General features: G+C 38.5%; 1 protein-coding gene and 1 pseudogene across 1 annotated transcript in view; both read right to left on the reverse strand.

Annotated features, from left to right (window-relative positions):
- ROBO1 (roundabout guidance receptor 1) overlaps positions 1-25,431 on the reverse strand; it is a 1,116,119-nt gene that overhangs the window by 917,606 nt on the left and 173,082 nt on the right. The gene's annotated exons all lie outside the window — the stretch shown is intronic.
- LOC102185221 lies at positions 17,618-18,994 on the reverse strand (annotated as a pseudogene).

Consider the following 25,431-nt stretch of genomic DNA (forward strand, 5'->3'; position numbering starts at 1 on the left):
AAGATCTAGATTAGAAAGTGGCAGAACTTCTGGGGTGGTTTTAAAATATTTCCAGAAATTCTTTAATATTCCTTCCTTCAAGAAGGGGACACGAATGTCCAGTCCTGAGTAGGGACAGAGAAGCCACTGAAGATAAAGTGACAGTTATGGTGTGGCTCTTGGGCTAGGTTGTGAAAGACACTGAGATTTCCTTTCCCCGCTACTTCTCTCTCCTTTCGCTCTTCAGTCTAGTAATCCAGCTGTCACATTGTGAGGAAATTTAGGCAGCTTATGCAGAGGCTCACAGACAAGGAACTGAGGTTATTAATCAGCAAGCAACTGAGGTCTGCCAACCCCCATGCCAGTGAGCTGATGGACTGTGCCCACTATAGCCTGGCTAACAACTTGACTGCACCTTCATGAGGCCCTGTGCCAGTACCACCAGCTAAGCTATTCCAGATTCCTGACTTTCAGAACCCACATATGACAACAGATAGTTATCATTTTAAGCTGCTGATCTTCAAGTGTAACTTCTATGCATCAGGAGATAAGTACTATAGCCTGGGTGAGAACAATCCTCTCATTTCTTTCCGTCACAATTACTTCCAAAACTATGGTTTTAATTCCCACATTAAAAGGCCATGGTAAAGGCCATGGCTGCAATCACAATGTCAAATAATCACATCACTATTTAATTTCATGTACATGAGTGAGGGGGGTGGGTCAGGTGAAAACACATTAATTCAAGGGACATCAACTTGCGGAACTCTTGACTAATCAGTGCCACAAATTCCTTTTGCTTGATCTATTTGACCAGCAACGTGGTTTTGAACATTTGCATTTGCACGTGTTTAGGTCAGGCGCATACAACCCAGTTCACATAGTTCCTAAAGTCCCTAATTTTTCACTCCTGTTAGATGATCTTGCATATTTAGATTACCAGCTTGGTTTGAGGATTCATTTTATAATCAAATTATCATAAAAGTGTCATCAGTGTCTTCCATGAAATACACTATTACATTTTTAGAAAAAATTTCCCCAGCTTTCAGTTCAGTTCAGTCTCTCAGTTGTGTCTGACTCTTTGCGACCCCAGGGACTGCAGCACGCCAGGCCTTCCCCAGCTTTTCTGAGATATAATTGACATATATTACATAAGTTTAATGTCTACATGTTGATTTGATACACTTATATGCTGCAAAATGATTACTGTTGAATTAACTAACACCTACAACAAATCAAGTAATTTCCATTTCATTTTTTTTATGACATCATGTAACATTTATTTTCTTAGCAACTTCCAAGTATGCTTATAAGACTGTAATAGTAACTGTACTCACTGTGTTGTACATTAGATCACTGTACCTTATTCATCTTGTAGCTGGGCATTTGTACTTTTTGGATAACATATCCCCTACCCCCACCACCCTTGGTAACCACCAGTCAAGTATCTTTTTCTAGAAGCTTGATACAATGCCGTACTTCTAAGAAATATCTGGCTATGAGGCCCCAGGACAGCATCTAACACATTGCATGCTCTCAATAAACATTTCATGTAAGTAACTCATTGGTATATTTTCCTAAGAAGAACATCAACGTGGTGGAACAAAAACTGTGAGTGATGGTGTCCTGTGTTCTTATCTTTTTTATTTTCTCCAGAAAGCCCTAAGTCCATCCCTGGCAACTGCTTTGTTAAAAAAAAAATGTTAAAAAAATATGTATTTGGCTATGCCCAGTCTTAGTTGTGGCATGTGGGACCCAGCTCCCTGACGATGAATCGATCCCAGGTCCCCCACATTGGGATTGTGGAGTCCCAGCCACTGAACCACCAGGAAAGTCCCTGGTACCTGATTTTTAAAGATACATGAGTTAATTTATTTTTATGACTTAGATAAAAGGGCTCTTCATTTCTTAAAAGCCTTCTGCTCATTGTTTGTTTTTTGATTCCATGTTATAAGAATCAATAGTATTATAGGTCATTCAAGATCAGTGAGAATCTAAAACCCAAACATAATTACTCATATCATCCGAATTAGGTTCAGCATACTAAATCTATAAGGATACATGTGGGCTGAAAACAATTTTGTAAAAATGTTTTTATTGTGTCCCTAATGCCATGATTAATAAAAAAATCTCAGCTCTGGTAGCATTTCACTCATTCCACCAATAACTAGAACAGATATTTATACACAGTTGTAATAATTATTTAATTGGATGAATAAATTAACAAGTAAAGAAAGAGAACCACTTTTTGCAAATAACAACACCAATTTTCAAGGACATAGGTATACAAAACAGGCTACTAGCAGCCCTGAAATTCTTTTAGTAACTATAGGAGTGTGATTGATACATTCACATATAGATAAGTGGATAGATAATTGAATGGAGAGAGACACTGTTCTGGGTACCAAACAGGTATTAAACATAACCACGTTCATAAGCTCATAGTTGATCAGACACTAAGCAAACTTAGAAAACTTAAAAAAAAAAAAAACTCTATCAGGTTCTTAAGAATTAAACATTTAATGCTAAAGGAGTTTGGGAAATGATTTTGTATCAAGGAAATGTATGGAAGAAGTTTTGATTTGGGCAGGACTAAAATTAAATATGGGCTTCCCTGGTAGCTCAGGCAATAATGAGTCTGCTTGCAAAGCAGGAGACCTAGATTTGATCCCTGGGTCAAGAAATCCGCTGGAGAAGAGAATGGCTGCACACTTCAGTATTCTTGCCTGGAGAACTCTATGGAGAGAGGAGCCTGGCAGGCTGCAGTCCATGGAGTCACATAAAGTCAGACATGACTGAAAATACTGGTCAAGTACAAATGATGACAAGGGTTAGGATCCTCAACACATGAGTAAAAAAGATGAGAGAAGAGACCTGTATATGCATCTGTAAAGCTGTATCAAGAGGGCCTTCTGTGGCTGGAACAGACTGATTTGGTGGGAAAGCTGCAGTAAAGACAGGTAGTGTCACACAATCCTGAGGAGCAGGAAGTTCAGATGGAGAACAAGGAGGAAATCTTAAAAGTTCTGAGCACGGCAGTATGAGGAAGAGGCCCACCACAATCGTGAAAAGAGGGATATAGTCTCAGCAAATGAGTAGATCCTTCTTGTTTAATTAAACAAACAAGATGATCCTTTGTCAAGTGTTTAATTAGAAACTCTTCCACACAGGCATCACTTGCCCAGAATATCGCAGGTTTCCCCTTCCCGGGTGTCATCAGTTCCACCCTCTAAAGGGCGACAAGTCATTTTTTTCAAGTGGATTCTAAGATTGTGTCTACATACAAGAAAAACTACAACTTGAACATGACAGGAAATTAAGTGTCAACTGCTTAGGTTACAGCTGGTAAGCTCCATTCCCATACCTCCTGGGTGCCCTCCTTGGAGGTAGAAGTTTAGTTAAAGTGAAAAGGGTTTGGCCCTTTTCAAGGGTTTTTCAAGATCAAGATGGTTTTTGAATTCTTAGTCTGTGTGCTAATCTACTCCAAGTATAAGTCTACAAGAGGGTTTAGGCCAGTTAATCAGGAAATTGTTGATAGAGAATTGATGCTCATCTTGTCACTTTCTTGGAAAATGCATCAGAAAAGGAGACTGCTGGTCTCTGATGTATGGAATGCTCATAACCCATAAGCATGTCAAGGTCATAGCAAATAGATGGGGAAAGAATGGAAATGGTGAGAGAGTTTATTTTGGGAGGCTCCAAAATCACTGCAGATGGTGACTGCAACCATGAAATTAAAAGACGCTTGCTCCTTGGAAGAAGAGTTATGACTAATCTAGACAACATATTAAAAAGGAGAGACAGTACTTTGCTGACAAAGCTCCATCTAGTCAAAGCTAGTTTTTCCAGTGGTCATGGATGGATGTGAAAGTTGGACTACAAAGAAAGCTGAGCACCAAAGAACTGATGCTTTTGAACCGTGGTGTTGGAGAAGACTCTTGAGAGTCACCTGAACAGTAAGGAGTTCAAACCAGTCAATCCTAAAGAAATCAACCCTGAATATTCATTGGAAGGACAGATGGTGAAGCTAAAGCTCCAATACTTTGGCCACCTGATGCAAAGAACTGACTCATTGGAAAAGACCGTGATGCTGGGAAAGACTGAAGGCAGGAGAAGGGAATGACAGAGGATGAGATGGTTGGGTGGCATCACCAATTCAATGGACATGACTCTGAGCAAGCTCCAGGAGTTGGTGAAGGACAGGGAAGCTTGGCGTGCTGCAGTCCATGGGGTTGCAAAGAGTCGGACATGACTGAGCAACTAAACTGACTGATGTCACAGTCAAAGCACACCTGACATTTGGGCTCGAATATCATTGAATAAAAACTTTCTTAAATAGAGCAGTTTTCAGAAAACTAACTTTCTGACAGCTAGCCTTATGACTCTAGCATTAATATCATCTCATAATGAAATCATATTGAGGGCCAAGATTATCCATAAGAAATCCAGTGTTTCCAGTATTTTCAGCTCTTATCTAGGAAATGTATAACTAGCCTTCTAAAAAGCCATTAAAAAATTTAAAAGAAAATGAGAGCATTGACAGAAAAATAGAGCATTATGCAAGAAATTAAAGATGAATATTTATGTTAAAAGCAAAACATTATTTTTCATACATCAGGTATTATCTAACCTATCCAAAAAGTATTGTTATTTTCCTATCTGAGTAGAATTCATGAAATTCTATATTATTAGAGTAATGACAAAGACATAATTTTATCATCAACAGCAGAAAATGAAAGGTTTATATACAAAGGAATACTGAGTAGTCAACATTCATGAACAAAGACTGTATTTTTCAATATAACTTTCTGGTTAAATGAGAGAAAATCAGAGAACCTTCAACCCATATTAATCAAGCTTCACTATAATTCATCTTACCAATTAATATTTAGTCTAGTATGCCATATTTGGAGAAGGCAATGGCAACCCACTCTAGTACTCTTGCCTGGAAAATTCCATGGATGGAGGAGCCTGGTAGGCTGTAGTCCATGGGGTCGCTAAGGGTCAGACATGACTGAGTGACTTCACTTTCCTTTTTTCTTTCATGCGTTGGAGAAGGAAATGGCAACCCACTCCAGTGTTCTTGCCTGGAGAATCCCAAGGATGGGGGAGCCTGGTGGGCTGCTGTCTATGGGGTCACACAGAGTTAGACACGACTGAAGCGACTTAGCAGCAGCAGCAGCAGCAGCATACCATATTTATTTTTCCAGTAGCAACTGAGGATTTTGTGATATGTGAACCTCATCAGTGTTTTGCAAAGACCTGTGAATACAGAGGTCATTTATGAAGATAAAGTGTGCTCCTGAAAGGATTGTGGTAGTGCTGGCAAAGGTGAAGCAATAGCTCCTGCCACCATAAAGGCTCATCTGTTTGTATCTTTTGGCAATCCTCCCATGGAGAGGCTTAGTCTGTTTCAGTACCACTTGAATCTGGATTAGACTGTTCACTTATTTTTACCAATGAAATACAGCAAATTCATGTGTCTGACTCCTGAGGTTCATCTTTATGAGACAGCATCTGCTTTTGTTCTCTCGACATTCTGCCCCAAAAATTGTCACAAAAAGAATCTGATCTGTCCTACTGGAGGCTGAGAGGTAACATGGAGATGAACGAGGCACTGCATCTGACAGCTTCCACCAGCTGCCAGCCACGGAGCAAGGAACCACGAACCCAGCTGTTAAAACCAGTATATGTTCTGCCATGGGAAGATTTGGGTTAAACTTACACATGCTCAATTGTGTCCTTATTTAACCTCTTCTTGGTCTCAGCTTTCTACTTTGTAAAATGAGGATAATTTTATTATCTGACTTGTAGAGTGCTTGAGAATATTAAATGAGTGAATGAAATATCTTAAACTATTACCTGGAATAGCACACATGCGAATAAAATATAAGTAACAATATTAATATTGCTGTCATTTTTGCTGCAATTCTTATTCATCTTTTACAGAAAAGGAAACTGAGACTCAAAATGATTAAATACATTTCTCAAAGCCACAGAGCTGAGGAACCAAGATTCAGACTTTTGGGGTCCAGAGTTTTGTTGTTTAGTTGTTAAGTTCTGTCTGACTCTTGCAACCTTCTAGACTGGAACTGGTCAGGCTCCTCGGTCCATTTCCCAGGCAAGATACTGGAGTGGGTGGCCATTTCCTTCTCCAGGTGATCTTCCTGACCCAGGGCTCTAACCCTCATTTCCTGCATAGCTGGCAGATTCTTTAACACTGAGGCACCAGGGAAGTCAGATTCAGAGTATAGCTATCTATTAAACATCATACCTTTCTATATCATTTCTGTGACTGATTTATTCAAAGATACTATGTGCCAGCCATTGTGGTCAGTGAATTCACATATATAATTACTTCAATATTGTAATTATCCTGGTTCAACTAACCTAAGCATTTGAATATGACTTTGTACAACATTCACAGCCTTGTCTAACTCAATGAAACTATGAGCCATGCCATGTAGGGCCACCGAAGATGGATGTCATGGTGGAGAGCTCTGACAAAATGTGGTCCACTGGAGAAGGGAATGGCAAACCACTTCAGTATTCTTGCCTTGAGAACCCCATAAACAGTATGAAAAAGCCAAATGATAGAACACTGAAAGATGAACTCTCCAGGTCGGCAGGTGCCCAATATGCTACTGGAGATCAGTGGAGAAATAACTCCAGAAAGAATGCAGAGAGGAGCCAAAGCAAAAACAACACCCAGTTGTGGATGAGACTGGTGATGGAAGCAAGGTCTGATGCTGTAAAGAGCAATATTGCATAGGAACCTGGAATGTTAGGTACATTAATCAAGACATTTTGGAAATGGTCAAACAAGAGATGGCAAGAGTGAACATTGACATTTTAAGAATCAGTGAACTAAAATGGACTGGAATGGGTGAATTTAATTCAGATGAATATTATATCTACTACTATGTGCAAGAATCCCTTAGAAGAAGTGGAGTAGCCCTCATAGTCAACAAAAGATTCTGAAATGCAGTACTTGGATGCAGTCTTAAAAATGATAGAATGATCTCTGTTCGTTTCCAAGGCAAACCATTCAATATCACGGTAATCTCAGTCTATGCCCCAACAGTAATGCTGAAGAAGCTGAAGTTGAACGGTTCTATGAAGACCTACAAGACCTTCTAGAACTAACACCCAAAAAGGATGTCCTTTTCATTATAGGGGACTGGAATGCAAAAGTAGGAAGTTAAGAAATACGTGGAGTAACAAGCATATTTGGTCTTGGAGTACAGAATGAAGCAGGGTAAAGGCTAACAGAGTTTTGCAAAGAAAACACACTGGTCATAGCAAACACCCTCTTTCAACAACACAAGAGAAGGCTCTACACATGGACATCACCAGATAGTCAATACTGAAACCAAATTGATTATATTCTTTGCAGCCAAAGATGATGAAGCTCTACACAGTCAGCAAAAACAAGACTGGGAGTTGCTTAGATCATGAACTCCTTATTGCCAAATTCAGACTGAAATTGAAGAAAGTAGGGAAAACGACTAGACCATTCAAGTATGACCTAAATCAAATCCCTTATGATTATACAGTGGAAGTGATGAATAGATTCAGTGGATTAGATCTGATATACACGGTGCCTAAAGAACTGTGGATGGAGGTTCATGACATTGTACAGAAGGCAGGGATCAAGACCATCCCCAAGAAAAAGAAATACAAAAAAGGCAAAATGGTTGCCTGATGAGGACTTACAAAGAGCTGTGAAAAGCAGAGAAGCTAAAGGCAACAGAGAAAAGGAAATATATACCCATTTGAATGCAGAGTTCCAAAGAATAGCAAGGAGAGATAAGAAAGCCTCAGTGATCAATACAAAGCAATAGAGGAAAACAATAGAATGGGAAAGACTAGAGATCTCTTCAAGAAAATTAGAGATACCACAGGAATATTTCATGCAAAGATGGGTTCAGTAAAGGATAGAAATGGTATGGACCAAACAGAAGCAGAGATATTAAGGAGAGGTGGCAAGAATACACAGAAGAACTATACAAAATAGATCTTCAAGACCCAGATAACCATGATGGTGTGATCACTCACCTAGAGCCAGACATCCTGGAATGTGAAGTCAAGAGGGCCTCAGGAAGCATCACTACGAACAAAGCTAGTGGAGGTAATGGAATTCCAGTTGAGCTCTTTCAAATACTAAAAGATTATGCTTTTAAAGTGCTGCTCTCAATGTGCCATCAAATTTGGAAAACTCAGCAGTGGCCACAGGACTGGAAAACATCATTTTTCATTCCAATCCCAAAGAATGGCAGTGTCTGATTCCTTGGTGGCTCAGAGGGTAAAGCATCTGCCCGCAATGTGGGAGTCCCGGGTTCGATCCCTGAGTCGGGAAGATCCTCTGGAGAAGGAAATGGCAACCCACTCCAGTACTCTTGCCTAGAAAATTCCATAGATGGGGGAGCCTGGTGGGCTACAATCCATGGGGTCACAAAGAATCGGACACGACTGAGCAAATTCACTTCACTTCACTTCACTTCAAGAATGCTCAAACTACCACATGAGTTCACTCATCTCACATGCAAGCAAAGTAATGCTCTAAATTCTCCAAGCCAGGCTTCAACTACATGTGTACGATGAACTTCCATTATATTCAAGCTAGATTTAGAAAAGGCAGAGGAACCAGAGATCAAGTTGCCAACATCAACTGGATCATAAACAAAGCAAGAGTGTTCCAGAAAAACATCTACTTCTGTTTTATTGACTATGCCAAAGCCTTTGATTGTGTGGATCACAACAAACTGTGGAAAATTCTGAAAGAGATGGGAATACCAGACCACTTGATCTGCCTCTTGAGAAATCTGTATGCAGGTCAGGAAGCAATAGTTAGAACTGAACATGGAACAATAGACTGGTTCCAAATCCAGAAAGTATATCAAGGCTGTATATTGTCATCCTGCTTATTTAACTTATATGCAGAAACAACATGAGAAATACTGGACTGGATGAAGCACAAGTTGGAATCAAGATTGCCGGGAGAAATATCAATAACCTCAGATATGCAGATGACACCACACTTATGGCAGAAAATGAAGAAGAACTAAAGAACTTCTTGATGAGAGAAAAAGAGGAGAGTGAAAAAGTTGACTTAGAACTCAACATTCAAAAAACTAACATCATAGCATCTGCTTCCACTTCATTTACCTCTTCATAGAAATGGCAATGGAAACAGTGATTTTATTTTTTTTGTGTGCTCCAAAATCACTGCATATGGTGATTGCAGCCATGAAATTAAAAGACACTTGCTCCTTGGAAGAAAAATTATGACCAACCTAGACAGCATATTAAAAAGCAGAGACATTACTTTGCCAACAAAGGTCCATCTAGTCAAGGCTATGGTTTTTCCGGTAGTCATGTATGGATGTGAAAGTTGGACTATGAAGAAAGCTGAGCACTGAAGAATTGATGCTTTTGAACTGTGGTATTGGAGAAGACTCTTGAGAGTTCCTTGGACTGCAAGGAGATCCAACCAGTCCACCCTAAAGGAAATCAGTCCTGAATATTCATTGGAAGGACTGATGCTGAAGCTGAATCTCCAATATCTTGGCACCTGCTATGAAGAAATGACTCATTTGAAAAGACTCTGATGCTGGGAATTATTGAAAGCAGTAGAAGGGGACAACAGAGGATGAGTTGGTTGGATTACATCACTGACTCAATGGACATGAATTTGCACATGTTCTGGGAACTGATGATGGACAGAGAAGCCTGGTGTACTGTAGTCCATGTGGCCACAAAGAGTCGGACATGATTGAGTGACTGAACTGAACTGAACTGAACTGTACAACATTCCAGGCCCTCCCTATCCGTCTACCATAATCTCTCATGACTCCTTCCCTCCTACTCTCCCTGGATAACGGTCCATCCTTTCCATGCACTTCTGTGTATGCCATTCTCTCTGGTTATGATCCCCTTTCCCTGCTGTTTCTTTCAAAATTATTACAGTTAATTTTACAACAAGGCCCTACTCTACCTTCTCTTCCTCTGTGAAGACCTACTTCCTTTTCCCTGGAAGGTTCTCAGGTACCCTCTCTGTTCCCATAGTCACTGTCAATGTATTATTGCTAAAATGAAATGTGACTCTTTCGAAAGTTTTGTTTACTTATGTCTCTTTCATTGACTGCGAGCTATAGAAGGCAGGACTTTGTATTTTTTTTTTATTTTCATATTCCTGGACTTCTGTAAATAACCTCTAGTTGAGTACTTTATTGGGGTGCAACATATACCATTTGTGTTCCTGGATCTTTTTCTTGTGTTTATATTTTTATGCATATATTAACATTTTGTATTGAAAATTACTATTTGAGGTTATAGAGGAGAATTGGGATTTAACGTAAAAAACTGGGTTTAGAAAGAGGCTTGAGTTCAGATTTCAACTCCATCACTTGTTTAGCAATGCAACCTTGAACAAGTGGTGCAAATTCTAGGCTTCAATTTAATTCCAAACAACTGGAAAAATAATAGTTATGCTGAGACTTCACATACGTATGTGTATCTAGAGAAAAGGAAAAGGAAACTGAAGTTGCTCAGTTGTGTCTGACTCTTTGCAACCCTATGAGGACTGTAGCCTGCCAAGCTCCTCTGTTCATGGAATCCTCCAGGCAGGAATACTGGAGTGGGTTGCCATTTCCTTCTCCAGGGGATCTTTCTGACTCAGGGATCGAGCCTGGGTCTCTCGCACTGCAGGCAGACTCTTTACCATCTGAGCCACAAATTTGAAGATGAATTTCATCACGATATGTAAAGTGCATTGAATATACAGTGGCTCAATCTTCTGGAAAAATTATATCATCATTAAGGAAGATTTTATGGATGGAGAGCTGTTTGCTTTATCAATCTCGTATATGTAAAAGAGGTGAAGTCTTGTTCTGTTCTGAGAACATTAAATTTTAAAAACAATACATTCCTTAGAGAGTCCAAGATTTAAAAGCATACTAAGATGTTAACAGACTCAGAAGATAGGAAAATTGTCCATAGAATATATTCATTCGATCTTTAAACAGAGAAAACTTATTTTTTATAACCAGGACTTAACTTTTAGTATATACATTAGCATAAGCACACCAAAACAGAAAATGTTTGACAATACAATTATGAATAATACAAATCTACTAAAGAAAGACCCAAATCAACGAACACCATCAGCAAAGTAATTTTATTATAGCTTGCTTCCTCAGAATTTTACTATTATTATTGTTTTTTGTTCTCAGATGTGTCTGGTCTTTCAAAAATATGACATACAATCAAGTTATAAGTATCTGTATGCTTATACTGTATGTATGTTACAATGCATATACACATACAGCATATATGCATATAAATTCATGTATATATGTACATCTGGAGGCTTACCAGGTGGCACTAATGGTGAACCCACCTGCCATTGCAGGAGACATGAGATGTGGATTTGATCCCTGGGTCAGGAATATCCCATGGAGGAGGGCATGGCAATCCACTTCAGTATCCTTGCCTGGAGAATCCCATGGACGGAGAAGCCTGGTGGGCTACAGTCCACAGGGTTTCAAAGACCTCAGACAAGACTGAAGCAACTTAGCATGCATGCACACACACAAGTACATTTTGAACATATTGCAGATTAAATTACTAACTAATAATATTTATGTTGAGAAAAAGTGAACTCATTTTTTATTAGCTTACTGATATAGGAATTCTATATCTATTACATCACAGGCCTTTATGATTACAACCTTAAATTTAGTGACACTTTATACATCATTAACTGCTCTTAAGAAAAGTTTTATAAACCTATTTCTATCAACTATTCAGCTACCTCAAGTTTCAGTGTCTTTGTTCAATACAATTAAAGCCAATAGGGTTTCTGTCTAAAGGTTCAAGCCTCTTTGTATGGAGAAAAGTCAGTACAACTTTTCATGTATCTTGAGCTTCAAGCTGTATAAAAAGATCTATGCATCCTTCCAGACTTAAAAAAAGGCATATGACTGAAATTGCAGAATATTGTAAGACACTTTTTTCTCCAAATGTAAAAACACTTTGAAAATAAATCCAATAGATAAAAGTTTAACACTAGCTTTTGTAGCTTATTTTAAGAAGACAGTATAGAAAAGACAATATTGATTTTTGAAGTAGAAGTATATAGACTTTCACTTAACTTGCCATACATACACATGCAGAAGATTGTAATTCTTTAACTTTACTGGTTTTAATTACTGCATTTTGACCTTTTATTGATAATTAAATGGTTTCCTACACAAATGAAACTTTTTATTATAAATCTGAATTGAATGCATATCCAAAATACCATTCTATTAACTATCTTAGTAGTAAATGTATTCTATTCTGCATGCCTCCATTGCCTCAGTAATTTTTAGAGGCTGGAAAAGAAAATAGCACATTTGATTCACTAAAAACATTTTAACCAGCAACAGAAATTTTGCCTACATCATAAAAAGGAAAAAAAAAATGTAGCTAGACTGTTTCTGGCATTGAATTGATTAAGTACTGAAAAAAAAATGGAAATGATGTTAATGACATTACTATGTACCTCTACAAAGGGAGCTTCACAAACATTTAAATTCAAAGCATTTGCTAAGCACTTCAGCTGATATACTAATTACTTCAATTTCATCATATTCAGGGTCTTCCCAGGTGGCTCAGTGGTAAAGAATCTGTCTGCCAATGCAGGAGACACATGAGACTTGGTTTCAATCCCTGGGTCGGGAAGATCCCCTGGAGTAAATGGCCATACACTCCACTATTCTTGCCTGAGAAATCTCATAAATGGAGAAGCCTGGTGGGCTACAGTCCATGGGGTCACAAAGAGCTGGACAGGACTTATGACTGAGCTAGTACATACCCACGTAACCATCTTCAGGAAAATTACCAGAATGTGCCACTGAATCTGTTACCATGGAAAGCAGAACTATTTATTTATCATCATGTTAGTTAAAAATGTTTGACCCAGTGCCTTTGTGTGAAGAGAGTACAAAATAGTAAAATCAGATTTTTCAATGAGTCTAAGGATGGCCTGACGATAAATGAGGGTTCTATTTAAATCCAAACTGGATGTTGTAATCATAGCTTGCTTTGGTTATCAGGTATATCTATATCCCCAAATTATTTTTAAAATTATTGGTGTCATTTTTAAACAGAACAAAATCAGTATGTAAAGATATAATGTAGAAGTAGATTTAAGAATTCTCTGTTCACTTTGCGTGTGTATGTGTATATGTGTGTATGTGTGTGTATGTGTTTGTTACACTTTCCACTTCCCCAGAATTCTTCCCTCTCCTTCTCTTTTTATTGCACTGTTTTGGGTTTAATTCATATTATCCTTGTGGTACAAGTCAGTTGGCCAATATAACTTTATTTAGCATATTTCTCCTATTACAGAGAAAAAGGTACCCTGTGTAATTTGAGAATTATCCATTTTACTCAAGTGTCTAATACACCTGAAACAAACTCATAGATCATAATAGAAAGAAATATTTAAAATCAGAGTCAATCTACAACACTGAAAATTATATATCAATAAAAGTAGATTATTTTCTAAAAAAATCAGCATTCTGTTTTCATCATTTGCAGACTAACAGGCAATCTGAGAATAAGTGGGATTAATCAGAGTTGAGTCAACCTCACCTTTAGAAAATGGGAAGATAACCCCCTTAAGAAATAAAATCTCTCAAGCTGTCAAAATATTTTATTTTTTACTACTAAGAAAACTTTGCATTATACATTGACAGTCTTCACTTTCACATTAAAGTGTAAATATTCATAGGAAGTAGTGATATGTTAAATTGTTATCACACTTTCAGGAAGTGTGAAATCTCAAAAGATAGTTTTAGGGTGTTATAGGGCCTACATTCAAATCTTGATGATGTGACATAGACAAATAGATGTGAGCAGGTCATTCCTCCTAGGAGAGCCTCCACTGTCTCAACTTATGTATGTATTAAGAGTACTTGGCTCATCAAATCTCTTGGGTCCATTGAGATGGTACATGGTCATTTGATTTATGACTGTAAATAGGCACATTGGAAAGTATTGTAAATAGGCAATAGGAAAGTATTGGATGATTTAGCATTAGCATTTTTTATAATTACTTATTTATTTTTAATTGAAGGATAATTGCTTTACAATATTGTGTTGGCTTCTGCCAAACATCAACATGAATCAGCCATGGTTTCCATGGATATGTGCGTAGGGACCTCCACTGGATATTTCCTGAGGCTTACTCTATATCTTTTCATCAAAATGCTAATGCTATAGGTGTAGAGTAGGTCTCAGGAACTATCCAGTGGAGATCCATACATACATATGCATGGACACCTGTGATTGGCTGAATTGCAGGGAAGTGTATAAAGGACAGGGATGAATGTGGGTGAGATGAAGAAGCACTGAAAATATTCTTTTTGTAATTCTCCTAACTGTCCTTATTAAGGTACACACGTTATGTACACATGATTTCCCCTCCTTTTTGATTAGAATTTCACTGGGACATTCTATGTATAGAGGTTTAGAAGAGTTTTCTTTCTGTATAATTATGGTGCCTAAGACATATCTTCAGTAAGATTATTCTTGAATTTGCTTGTCTTACAGATGCCTCTAAAGGAACATTTCTGGTAGATGGCTGTGTGTGGTTCAAAAGACAGAGCCTATACTACCACATTACATGGGAACCAGGTAAATGTTCTTCTCTTATTACTGTCATGCTCTAAACAGCAAAATTAAATATTTTTAGAAGATATACTCAGATATATTGCACATGATCTGAAAGAAGGTAACTGAGGCACTCTGTTCTATGGTCTGGGTAAGCCTGAGATTTCCCTCCCCTTACTCATGAACAAATTTATTCACTGACTCCACACCTAAACTACCATATGATGCTGGTTCATGTTGAACATGACCTGGACTTGGTTGGATCTCCTTGTTCCACACTGTTATGAAGTTATTGCATATTCCATAAGCAAATCCAAATGACGCATTAGTTATTTTCTTATTCATGGAGTCAGTAAATATTTAAGTGTTCACATGCAGGCACTATTCTTCATAAAGGAGACAAAGAAGTGTGTTGCAAAAAGAGAAAGTCATGGCTTTCATGGAGCCTACATTTGAATTTTCGTTTGTCTCTTCATGAAGATATACAGAACCTCCAAACATGGTGCTTTCCAAGACCACAGCCTCTGATGAAGATGTAGCTTCAGGAGCAATGTTTTATACTATGTATATTCCTCTAAGATCTGGCCAATGACCTGTTGGGTGGAGATACATTGAGTCTGATTTTTGATGGTTCAGCTGTTAAGACTCCATGCTTCCACTGCAGGGGGTGAAGATTTAATCCCTTAATGGGGAACTAAGAGCCCAAATGCCACATGGACAAAAAAACACCTCCCTTCAAAAGAAAAAAAACTCGACAATGAACCTCTGCCTGCAGTGAAAAATTACATGACTCTATAAATGTACCCCAATTCAGTGATTTGTACAAGTAAAGCAAGTGAATTATATAGGTCAGTTCAGTTCAGTTCAGCTGCTCAGTCGTGTCAGACTCTTTGCGACCCCATGAATCGCGGCACGCCAGGCCTCCCTGTCCATCACCATCTCCCAGAGTTCACTCATATCCAAAGAGTCAGTGATGCCATCCAGCCATCTCATCCTATGTCGTCCACTTTTCCTCCTGCCACTAATCCCTCCCAGCATCAGAGTCTTTTCCAATGAGTCAACTCTTCGCATGAGGTGGCCATAGTACTGGAGTTTTAGCTTTAGCATCATTCCTTCCAAAGAACACCCAGGGCTGATCTCCTTTAGAATGGACTGGTTGGATCTCCTTGTAGTCCAAGGGACTCTCAAGAGTCTTCTCCAACACCACAGTTCAAAAGCATCAATTCTTCGGCACTCAGCCTTCCTCACAGTCCAACTCTCACATCCATACATGACCACTGGACAAACCATAGCCTTGACTAGATGGACCTTTGTTGGCAAAGTAATGTCTCTGCTTTTCAATATGCTGTCTAGGTTGGTCATAACTTTTCTTCCAAGAGTAAGCGTCTTTTAATTTCATGGAATTATATACTAGGTAAATTATAACTCAATAAAAATTTCTTAAAAAGAGTACAAATTAAACATACAGAGACAATACAGAGAAGACAAGAAGACTGAAAGGAATGAAGTAAAGAGAGGTTATGAAAGACAGCAGAGATCATATTAGGAGAAAGTAGAAAAGGCAGAAAAGAACAAACCATGATACTGAGAGTAGAAGTTGAGGAAACCAGCTGATGGAGACATGCTCCTGAGACCCCTCAAACTGTCTGGACTCTAGACCTAGGCTGCCTTTGATCAAATCTTAAATCGTTTCATCTACTCCTTGACTGTCCTGTGATCTCTACTTTTCCCAAGAAGTATTCCTGAGAACCCATGTGTATGTGCTTTTGTAATAAACTCTGAGTACTGGAACCATCTTGAGGTAAATTTCTTCATCTTGCAGCAACTAAGCAGCCTAAATTAACCAGAGGGCATATCTGCTAACAACACATATGGTTCCTTCCTTCCATTTCTACTATGCACCCGCTCACATTTTATTCATTTATTAAGATGTACATTTATGCTGACTCATAGGGAGAACAAAGTCCTAGAAAAAAAAAACTCGTTAGCAAATGAACAATGCTTCCTTGATAACACAGAAGCTATTATTAAAAAAAATTATTGGAGTATAATTTCTTTACAGTATTGTGTTTTTTTTCTGCTATAGAGCAAAGTGAATCAGCTATACATGTGCATACGTCCCTTCCCTCTTGGATCTCCATTCTCCCAGCCCATCCCACCCATCTAGGTCACCACAAAGCACCAAATTGAGCTTCCTGTGCTATAAAGAAGAGAGAGAAAAATAATTATCGTGCATTACCACATATATGTGGAATCTAGAAAAACAGTAAAGATGAATCTACTTGCAGGGCATCAAGATAGATGCAGATATAGGACACATTGGGGCAGGGAGGATGAACTGGGAGATTGGGATTGACATATACACACTACCGTGTGTTAAACAGATAGCTAGTGGGACCTGCTATATAGCACAGGAAGCAATTTAATGACAAACAATTTTAACCGGTCTATTCAAGAGGCTATCAAAATTGTTTTGTAAACAAGTTTCCTTTATATGGGGTGTTCCCGGGTAGCTCAGCTGGTCAGGAATCCACCTGCAAAGCAGGAGACCCCAGTTTGATTGCTGGGTTGACAAGTTCCCCTGGAGAAGGAATAGGTTACCCATTCCAGCATTCTTGGGCTTCCCTGGTGGTTCAGAGAGTAAATAATCTGCCTGCAATACAGGAGACCTGGGTTTGATCCCTGGGTTGGGAAGATTCCCTTGGAGGAGGGCATGGCAGCCCGCTCTAGTATTCTTGTCTGAAGAATCCCCAGGGACAGAGGAGCCTGGTGTGTTACAGTCCATGGGATCGCACAGAGTTGGACACAACTAAAGTGACTTAGCATCAACAGCAGTGCTGTGCTTAGTCACTCAGTTGTGTCTGACTCTGTGCGACCCTGTAGACAGTAGCCCAGGAGGCTCCTCTGTTCCTGGGATTCTACAGGCAAGAATACAGGAGTGGGTTGCCATTTCCTTCTCCTTGCTGTATTCTACTCACTACTGTTTCTGAAGCGGGTCTCTCAGGGAATCTTCTCTGACCTTATCCAATTGACCTGATTTATTAAATTTCTCTTCTGCAAAGACCAGCTTCATCCCACTCATGTCATTGTTGAGGATGAAACAAACTTTAGATTTGTAGAATTCTGGGTCACCTGTTTGAAAGTACTTGTAATGCATATTTAGTACTATGATTTGGGCCAAGAAAGAACAGGTGAAGCAAGCTCAGACCAACTGCTTGTAGGCTCCTTCTAGACAGGACTCATAGAGACACTTGCCCACCAAGTGCCCTGCAAACTCACACATCTTTAGGAGCAGATGAGTGGGACAATTAGGGTTGGGGTGCACTAGTGTTTGGTTGGTGTCACTGAATCGGGTGAAGAGCTGATTGGTGGTGTCAAATAGTGCTTTGCAGGTTAATTCAAACCATTCCCAGTGAGGCCCTTCTCAGTCCGGAGCTTCTTCATCCTGAAAAACCACTTCAAAGTTCTTGCTCCAATCTGAGATGGAGAAATTCTGAGTGGCTTTCAGAGACAATTCCAACAAGGCATGTCTGCTGACCTTCAGGGTGACTTTAGAACGTGGTCTTTTCATATATACCCGCCGAAGCTCTCAATGGGAAGAGTTCACCTTGTCCTGAAGGGTCTCGGATCCTCCTATGTTCTTATGGAGTGGATGAACGTAGCTGCTGAGATGTTCCTCTCCTTACAGATGAGCTCCACAGGAGGCTGAATGCCATCATCCACTACAAGGGTGAGCAGCTTATGGACAGGGTCAGAGCCAAGGTGTGAAAATTTGGTTCCAGGGCACACCCGGAAAGTGTAAAGGTGCCAGGGAATGATTTTCAGGTGAAACGCCTCTGAGAATTGCTCTGGTGACACGTAGCACTACAGGTTCTTCGGTTTCTCCACCTTCTCAGGGGTGTGACACTCAGAGGGTGAGTCTTCATCTTCCTCCTCCAGAGCCGTGGAGGGCCGGCGCTGGGCAGAGCTTGTGTGCATGGGTGGGAGGTGCCACGGCACGCTGGTGCAGTTGGCAGCATTATACAGATAAGCTTCAAAGTAAATGCTCACTCCTGAGGTGGACACGTTGCATTCAACGTTATTCCTCTTGTTCTCACTTAGGACAATGATGTCAAATTCACCATGGTTGATTGTCTGCTTTTGGTATGAGATGCAGGCATGGAAGCAGCCCCGAGAATTCAGGGTGAGCTGCAGGAACACCTAGAAGGTCTGCGGGCTGGACATCACCGACACAGGTACTCTCTTCTTCCGGAGGACCAAGCTCATGAATGGACAGGCTGTAGTTGTGCTCATCTCTCAAGGACGTGCACAGCACAGTATCCTTTATATGACAAGCACAGCACAAGCACAGCATAGTATGCTTTATATGACACTAAGCACAGAATGATAAAACATCTTAGATCTATGAAAGCTAGGGGAAATATTGAAAATGTCATGATAGTTCAAGATTTTGGATTCTTTTCAGCTTGTCCCACAATAGTACAATGTAGCAGAAATAGAGGTGGAGAAGTCAAAAGGTGTTTAGAGATTCCAGATTTTCCCTGGTTGGCACCAAATAAATAGACACACACACACACACACACACACACACACACACACACACACACACACAGCAAATCCAAGAAAGATGCAAACTTTTATGTAAGTTTACTAAAAGAAAAAAACTTGAAATACACCAAAACAGTAAAGACCATTACTCATAAAAGCATAGAATAAAAACAGCGTGGGACTCACACAAACACACACACGTGCACATACACACTCAAGAGTTTCTAAAATTTGAGTGATGCAGGCCAGACCAGAAGACTGAGAGATCATGTTCCTAGCCTCAGTCTGGGTAGAGAGAAAATTGGAAATAAAAATCTGGCTTCCACACTATGTTACTTGTTGATACACTCTGCTCTGCCCTGATAACTGTATATATTTTGTTTTCTTGCCACACTGTAGCTTCAGCCATTCTCAAAGAAAATTTTTAATCTTCACAGAGATTTAAAAATCACTTGAGGAATATTTACAGAAATCTGGGCAGGGCGCCCCCCTATTTTGCTACATTTATTTAGTATCTAGAATGAATTGAGGAGGTAAACAGTTGCCACAGTTGATACAATTTCAATCTAGGTATACTGTGCATTATATAAGCACATATCTGAATTTTCTCTCTGAATGTTTTAAAAAATCAGTAAGGGTAAAAAATAGCACTGCATCACCACCTGATAAAAACGTGAAAGTGGGAGAGAAGATGTGATGCCTTTTTATATACTGTGACTTAACATAAACAATATACATAATAGAATAAGCCCAGGCCCTTTAGACACCAACATGATGATTACTTCTCTCCTTTCTTCATCTATTTCTATCAGGCCTATCTCCAAAAATGTGATAACAGCCACGTCTGTTGGATCCATTTTATTCTCTCTCTCTCTGCAGTCAACCAAATGACAAGAAGGGTTTCCCTGGTGGCTCAGATGGTAAAGAATCTGCCTGAAATACAGGATACCCAGGTTCGACCCCTGGGTTGGGAAGATTCATTGGAGAAGGGAATGGCAACCCACTCCAGTATTCTTGCCTGAAGAATTCCATGGACAGAGGAGCCTGGTGGGCTACAGCTGATGGCCTCACAGAGTTGGACATGACTAAGCAATTAACACTTTCACTTTCAAAGGACACAAAAACCATAAATGAAGCTTGAGAAAAATTCTTTTTAAGTGGTTTTATTCACACTGTCAAAAAATAGACCTTAATTTTTTTCCAAAATAATTAATAAAAATATAACAACTGAGCAACATAAAGGTTCCAAACTATTTAGTATCTGTCAAATGTCATGAGGACTTTTATGTAATGTAATCTGCAAATAAAAATATAAAGTCTATTTTAATTATTCTATTATGTCCTTCTCCTTTTATATGATAAAAACATCAGGTTCTATATCTTTCTCACAATAAATAGAATTTTGTTTGTGCATTGGAGTCTTTCAATGTCATTTCTTATTCTCAAAGACTGAAATTAACTTCCTTTTTGATTATCATTGTAGACCCTTTACATTCAGTTCAACGAGATGGTTGGATGGCATTACCAACTCAATGGACATGAGTTTGAGCAAACTCCGGTGAAGGACTAGGAAGCCTGGCTTGCTGCAGTCCATGGGGTCGCAAAGAGTTGAACACAACTGAGTGACTGAACATCAACAATTCAATCTAAACTTATATCAGTGTAAGGAAAACAATTTCTCTTTGGCAAGGGGATTGTGTAAATGCAGAAAAAATCGGGCAACTTGTACATAAGAATAGTTATTGGGTGCATATACTAATGACATTTTTTTCAAGTTCTTGAATGCTAAATTTTTCAGTTTATGTTCTGCACAAAATGCCTTAAGAACAAATTTTTAGAATTCGTTAATTTTTCTTTAGAGTGATGAACTCTATTATTCTTAATGTGTATCTAACCAGTAAGTGAAAAGACAGTAGGACATCATGTTTAGGGAAGGCAATCCAATGGCCAGATTTTCTAGGTTAGAATGAATCTCAAAAGCATTACACTAAATGAAAGAATCCAGGAAGAAAGAAAGAGCTACTCATTATAAAACCTGACTTTATTGATGTTCTAGAAAAGGTCAAAGTATAGGGACAGAAATCTATCTGATTTAAGTTTACCAGGGAAATTGACGACAAAAGGACATAAAGAAACCTTTTGTGGTAATGGAACTATTCTGTCTTCATTCTGGTGATCATCACATTAGTTTATTTTTTTAAACTCATGGAAATATATGATTATAAAGAGTGGCCTTTTATGTTTCAATAACCTGACATTCAGAAAACTAAGATCATGGCATCTGGTCCCATCACTTCATGGCAAATAGATGGGGAAAGAGTGGAAACAGTGGCTGACTTTATTTTTCAGGGCTCCAAAATCACTGCAGATGGTATTTGCAGCCATGAAATTAAAAGAGGCTTGCTCCTTGGAAGGAAAGTTATGACCAACCTAGACAGCATATTAAAGAGAAGAGACATTACTTTGTCAACAAAGGTCCATCTAGTCAAGGCTATGGTTTTTCCAGTAGTCATGTATGGATGTGAGAGTTGGACTATAAAGAAAGCTGAGCCCCGAAGAATTGGTGCTTCTGAACTGTGGTGTTGGAGAAGACTCTTGAGAGTTCCTTGGACTGCAAGGAAGTCCAACCAGTTCACCCTAAAGAAGATCAGTCCAGGGTGTTCATTGGAGGGACTGACGTTGAAACTGAAACTCCAATACTTTGGCCACCTGATGCAGACAGCTGACTCATTTCAAGAGACCCTGATGCTGGGAAAGATTGAGGGCAGGAGGAGAAGGGGACAACAGAGGATGAAATGGTTGGATGGCATCACCAACACAATGGACATGGGTTTGGGTGGACTCTGGGAGTTGGTGATGGACAGGGAGGCCTGGCGTGCTGCGGTTCATGGGTTCACAAAGAGTTGAACATGACTGAGCGACTGAACTGAACTGAACCTGACATTAAAGAATGAAAACAGGAATACATACATGCCAAGTTACTACATAAAGTAATGAGGAAATATTAATGCTGTCTTCTGAGGGCCTATATACACTCCCATAAGCTAAAATCTAAGCAATAACTGGAGACTTTAGTTCACCCTAAAACAAAATGTCACAAACAAGCTATATTTACAAAGTTTATGGTTATGTCTATGATGTTGCTTCCTGAGCCAGGATATTAAGCCAGACCTGCTCAAAGTCCAAGCTCATCACAGTCCTCAGGTTCATGGTCAGAGAATTTGACTCATGAGAGAGAGTCCTGAAAGCTACAAAGTCTATTCTACTTTACAGTTATTGATAGAGGTCAATTCAGCAGCTTGAGGGGGTAAAAGAATCAGGGTTGATGTACATCCAGCTAAGAAAGGTAGCTCCTTGTACCAAATTACAAAACAGCCTATTGGCACTGAATTCATGAACTATGCAGTTTGGAGTCACAAAATTTTGTTGGCAACATCCCAATAAATATTGCGGTGGCCATTAAAAAATAAACACTTTAGGGGTCAAATATTTCTCTGAACTATCCATATAGCATCAATTCTTATTGAATTGTGTCTGTTAGCTTCGATACTTTTTACTCGGAAGTCTTTTTTGCAAGCATTTTAGCAAACTATATAGCATTCTTTCGATTTACTTTGTTCTTATCTAATTTTTATTCTTAAATACAAGATATGAATGATTATTTCATTATTGTTATTACATGCCAGATGCTCCTGTAATTGCTTTGTAGACTTTCTTAATTGGTATATTTTTCTTTCTTTTTTCTTTTTCCCCCTTTACTTTTTTTTTTCTGTTACTTCCATATTGTCATTTGATATTCACAATTAGTCAAAGTTTAATGTGTGATGCAATTTTTAAATTAATAATTATAATTTGTAGGGATTAAAAGTTTTCTATCATATTACAAAAGTAAAAAAACATTGAATAACTCATTAAAAGACTATAAGTCAAGAAGCTTTCAAAAATTAATCTTAAACTATCTTGATCATTCTATTATGTATAATATTTTGGCTTATATATATTTGTATACTCAGTGGAAAAAACTCTGATACTGGGAGGGATTGGGGGCAGGAGAAGAAGGGGACGACAGAGGATGAGATGGCTGGATGGCATCACTGACTCGATGGATGTGAGTCTGAGTGAACTCCGGGAGATGGTGATGGACAGGGAGGCCTGGCGTGCTGGGATTCATGGGGTCGCAGAGTCGAACATGACTGAGCGACTGAACTGATACATACATACATATCATCAGTGTGCTGTACACTGGAAATTAACAGGACATTATAAATCAACTACATTTTGCTACCATTTACTGATTCATTCAATGTTTGTCCATAGTGAGTATGATAGTTTGGAAAGATCATTATCAAAAAGTATCTAGAATTTCTCATGGCTAATTCAAGGATGTATAATTCATACTAAAATATATTTTAAAAAGTAAGCTCATTTGTCATGAAAAAGGAAAATATTTATTTGTACAGTTTATAAAATTTCAATATTAGCAATTCTCTAATGTTTTAAGGTTTTGTTTTTTTTTAACAACAGGAAAAAACCTTTTATCTTAGGTGTATAATAACAGTTATCCCTTCCATATTCCACATTTCACCTTCCTATACACACTTTCACCCCTGTGTTTTTATTGTAGAAAAAAATATATAAGATGTAACTGACCAATTTTCAAGGCACTATGGTGATTGAAACTGGAAGGAAAGAGGGAACATATGTATACATATGGCTGATTCATTTTTCTGTACAGCAGAAGCTAACACAGCATTATAAAGCAACTACACTCCAATAAAAATTAATTAAAAAGAGAAAAGAAATGGACAATTATAACCACTTTAGGTATACAGTCCAGTGATATTAAATACATTCATTCTTGTACACACTTTTAAATATTTTCTATACCCTCAGTATGGACTTTGTTAATTCACTGGGCAGTTGGTAAGAGGTAAGTGTCACTAGGTTTGAATCTGTAAGTTCCCAAATGTTGAAATGGCATTTATCTCTTTTAATGTTGAAAGCTTTCCAACTGTTCAGAAAGATTTCTCTGGTTCCTTATCGAAACTACTAGGCACTTCTTCCAAGAGCATCTCATTCTGCTTCTACTAACTCTTTCTAGAAGAGCAGTTTTCTTTTTTTTTTTAATTTTAATTTTTACTTTATTTTGCTTTATAATACTGTATTGGTTCTTCCATATGTTGACATGAATCTGCCACAGGTGTACATGAGTTCCCAATCCTGAACCCCCCTTCCACCTCCCACCCCGTATCATCTCTCTGGATCATCCCTGTGCACCAGCTCCAAGCATCCTGTATCCTGTATCGAAACAACCTAGATGTCCATCAGCAGATGAATGGATAAGAAAGCTGTGGTACATATACACAAAGGAGTATTACTTAGCCATTAAAACGAATACATTTGAATCAGTTCTAATGAGGTGGATGAAACTGGAGCCTATTATACAGAGTGAAGTAAGCCAGAAAGAAAAACACCAATACAGTATACTAACACATATATATGGAATTTAGAAAGATGGTAATGATAACCCTATATGCGAGACAACAAAGGAGACACAGATGTATAGAACGGACTTTTGGACTCTGAGGGAGAGGGTGAGGGTGGGATGATTTGGGAGAATGGCACTGAAACATGTATACTATCATGTAAGAAATGAATTGCCAGTCTATGTTTTATATTTTATCTTTATCTTAATAATATCAAGATTATATATATATATTTACCAAATTGCATATAGATACTCCAAGTTCTCTCCACTTTATTCCTGATGGCTATATAAATATTTTTATGGGTTCTGTGTGAAATGGGTTGAGATAACTTTGTCAAAAGAGTAGGAAATAAACTTCAGAACATTTAACTGTCTGAAGGGATTTCACACCTAAATGGAGATTAAATCATCCTACTAATTTGATAATTTTCTACTCTGAAAAATATTTCATATACTTAGTACACAGTCCTAATCTTGATACACTTTGAAATATGTTAGGAAATAAAATAGCTGATGTGAGAAAACCAGACAACTATTTTGAATTGCTCAATTCTATGGCAGAGAATTTTTGGATGCTTACTAATGACCGCCTCTAGCTCCAGTCACAGTCTGAGTAAGAGAAACAAGAGCATACTTGTTCAATGTCCATCTCTCAAAACATATTTCCCTCCAAAAATTTTCTAATTACTGCTACACTGCTTACTGAACCACGTACTTTTTAAAAAGATGAATGTTAAAATATTTATAATGAACCA

Source organism: Capra hircus, chromosome 1, assembly GCF_001704415.2.
Source record: "Capra hircus breed San Clemente chromosome 1, ASM170441v1, whole genome shotgun sequence".
NCBI classification, from domain to species: domain Eukaryota; kingdom Metazoa; phylum Chordata; class Mammalia; order Artiodactyla; family Bovidae; genus Capra; species Capra hircus.